Raw genomic sequence first — 3,811 nt, forward strand, 5'->3', positions numbered from 1 at the left:
GGAAAACCAGGTCTGAGACGTAGACAGAAATAAGGTATGAAAAAGAAAGCCAAGAATCAACATAGAAAGAGTAAGTTAAGAATGATGTTGGTAAAGCTACTGCCATTAATAACTTTGTTGATAAGCTGCACTCTTCTCTCTCCACCATTACCACCTAGAATAGTTTCTTTCTGTTCTTATATCCTGTATTCACTCCTTGGAGTTTCAAAATTCAGGGGAAACAATCCAGTTAATCAAACCTAGACCCTATGATCAAGCCCTGGCTCCAGCCAGAAAATGACATCTTTCTAATATCCAGTCATGTACAATTAAATGTTTTGAAAAGACCACATGGCCCAATAAAGCTACAGACTTTGAATACAAAGCATGTAGAAAATAGTTGCTATATATAGACTCACAATAGATTTCTGTTGGAAAAATTCTTGTCCTTTAGAATAACATCCTGGAATTCTCTCTCAAAGAGATGTGGCAGGCATACCATCTTATTTTTCAAGTAAGCTATATAGGCTTTATGTCAATGAGATCACTATTCTGTATCCAGTTATTTTCACCTGCATGATGTATCCACAGGGTTTTAACAGATGTTTTAACATATGTTTAACATATATCATTCAACATCTATAAATACACACACACACACACAGCAAAGCTTATTTTCAAATAATTTGTACAAATTTTATTGTGTTGTCCTTTATTGTGGAGTTTAGAGGGTCTTTATGTATTCTGGAAATGGGTGCTTTGTTCAATATGTATTTTTTTTTTAAAGATTTTATTTATTTATTTGACAGAGAGAGACATCAACAGAGGGAACACAAGCAGGGGAGTGGGAGAGGGAGAAGCAGGCTTCCCGCGGAGCAGGGAGCCTGATGTGGGGCTCGATCCCAGGACCCCGGGATCATGACCTGAGCTGAAGGCAGACGCTTAACGACTGAGCCACCCAGGCGCCCCCAATATGTATTTTGACAAAATTTTATCCCAGTTTGTGTTTATCCCAGTTTCATTTTGTTAATAGTGCCTTTTGAGGATCAGATTCTTATTTTAATTAAGTTTAACTTATCATTTGTCTTTTATAGTTGCTTTCTGTGACCAGTCTAATAAATCTTTTACTCATATTTTCTTGAGTCTTTATTGTGTTAGTATTTATATTTAGGTCTATGATTCATTTCAAATTAAATTTTGTGTATATGTAAAGAGGATATCAAGTTTGGTTTCCGTACCCAAATGGACATTCAGTTATTTCAGCACTATTTATTGAAAATGTTTTTTCCATGGAATTATTTTGACATCAGATTTGAAATGAATTAATCATATATGTATTTTTATATTTCTGATATTTTATTGTGTTTTAGTGATCCATTTTATTTTCTTAAAATAGTGGCACATTTTCTTAAATACAACTTTTTAGTAATCTAAAAGCCTACTGTAAGTCTTCTTACATTCTTTTTTTTCTTCTTTAATTTTGTTTTGGCTATGCAGTGTCACTTGTAAAAGTGAATTTTAAAAAGTAAATATAAATAGGGACGCCTGGGTGGCTCAGTCGGTTAAGCGTCTGCCTTCAGCTCAGGTCATAATCCCAGGGTTCTGGGATCGAGTCCCGCATCGGGCTCCCTGCTCCGCGGGGAGCCTGCTTCTCCCTCTGCCTCTGCCTCTCTCTCTCTGTCTCTCATGAATAAATAAATAAAATCTTTTAAAAAAAAAAGTAAATATAAATATAAATTTTAGAACAATTTGTCAATTTTAATTTTTAAAAGTTAGAAGAGTTTATGACTGAGAAGGTGTTGGAATTATAGATCAATTTGGGAAGAAACTGACCTAAAAATACCTTAAGAACATTTTGTCTTGTCATTCCAAGAGCATGGTGTATCTTTTCATTCATTCATTCATTCATTAAGTCATTCATTCAATTTTTTAAGTTAGTATTATGCTCAATGAACTCACAACCCCAAGATCAAGAGTCACATGCTCTACTGACTGAGCCAGCCGGGCTCCTTTTATTTAAACCTTTATTTTCTTATAATTATGCCCCCATCAAAAATTCTTTTATTTTACTTCCCATTTGTTTTCAAATATGTATTTGATATATGTTTACTGATTCTTAAATCTAGTTTAATTCACATATTAGTCTAATAGTAGCTTCATACCATCTATAAATTTCTATGCAGACAATTGTATCATTTGCATATAAGAACAGTTATACTTCTTCCTTTACATTTGTTTACTAATTCCAACATCTGGATAGTATCTGGGTTACCTTCTATTAATTGTTTTTTCTCTGGACTACACATCATATATTCCTATTTCTTGACAGGTCTAGGAGTTTCTCATGTATATGGAACATTCTGAATGATAGAGAGATTCTGCCATATATTAGTTACCTCTGAAGAATGCTGGGGTTTTTGTTGTTGTTGTTGCTCTTTGCTTTTTGTTTTGTTTTATTAGGTATCTAAATTGGTTGGTTTCAAACTCAAAACTTATTAACCCTGCTATGGAAAGCAGCTGAAGTCTTTGCTAATTATTTTTAGCTTTGTAGATGTTCTTTTGTACCACTACTAGACTTTACCCACACATGTTTATTCAGATATTAGCCAACAATTTGGGCAAAGAGGATACATAAATTGTGAACCCTGCCCCCACCATGACCCTTTTCTCTCCTTGATATTTTCCCTCACTTTCCAGCTTTTTTTGCAAAACCAAATTCAGTCTGCTAATTCTTCCAGTCAATAGGAATAAGTTTTAATGAGGTTTCTGCTCAAATTTAACCTACCTTACATAAATTAAACTAGGTGGTACCCTCAGGGAGAGGAGGACCCACACAGACTAAAGTAAATTTTATCCAAGGTAGTTTCCTTTCTCAAAGGGTATAATGCCATGCTTGCTTTGGCAGCATATATACAAAATTGGAATGATACAGAAAAGATTAGCATGGTTCCTGTGCAAAAACAACACACAAATTTGTGAAGGGTTCCATCTTTTTAATAGATATGCAAAAAATAAAGAGGAAGGAATCCAAGTACATCACTAAAGAAAGCCAATAAATTGTGACAGAAGAGAGCAAGAGAATAAAGAAAACAGACAAAAACTACCAAAACAACCATAAAACTAGTAACAAAATGGCAATAAATACATACATGTCAATAATTCTTTGAAGGTAAATGGAATAAATGCTCTAATCAAAAGACATAGGGTGAAGAAATGGATTTAAAAAAAAAAGACCCATCTGTATGCTGCCTACAAGAGAGGCATTTCAGACCTAAAGACATATGTAGAGTGAAAGTGAAGGGATAGAGAAGCATTTATCATGCAAATGAATGCAAAAAGCAAGCTGGAGTAGCAATACTTGTATCAGAGAAAATAGACTTTAAAACAAAGACTGTAACAAGAAACAAAGGAGGACACTATATAATCATTCAGGGGACAACCCAACAAGAAAATACAACAGTTATAAATATTTCTGTACCCAACATAGGAACATCCAAATACTTGAAACAGTTAATACAGATATAAAGGAACCAATTGATAGTAATACAATAAAGGTATGAGAATTCAACATTTCACTTACAAAATGGGTACATTATCCAAACAGAAAAACAATAAGGAAATAGACACTTTGAGTGACACATGGACCAGATGTATTTAACGGATATATTCAGAATTCCATCCTAAAACAGCAGAGTACATATTTTTTTTCAAGTGCACACAAAACATTCTCCAAAATACACCATATAATAGGCCAGAAAACAAGTCTCAACAAATTCAAAAAAGATTAAATCATTCTATCCATCTTTTCTGACCACAATGCTATGAAACTAGA

General features: G+C 33.7%; 1 non-coding gene across 1 annotated transcript; it reads left to right on the top strand.

Annotated features, from left to right (window-relative positions):
* The first annotated feature begins 2,868 nt into the window (after positions 1–2,868).
* On the top strand, positions 2,869–2,974 carry LOC115940172 (U6 spliceosomal RNA). Its single transcript, XR_004074967.1, has one exon. It is a non-coding gene; the product is annotated as a U6 spliceosomal RNA (small nuclear RNA).
* The last annotated feature ends 837 nt before the right edge of the window (positions 2,975–3,811 follow it).

The sequence above is a fragment of the Leptonychotes weddellii genome, chromosome 7 (genome assembly GCF_054177405.1).
Source record: "Leptonychotes weddellii isolate Sample4059 chromosome 7, ASM5417740v2, whole genome shotgun sequence".
Taxonomy (NCBI): Eukaryota; Metazoa; Chordata; class Mammalia; order Carnivora; family Phocidae; genus Leptonychotes; species Leptonychotes weddellii.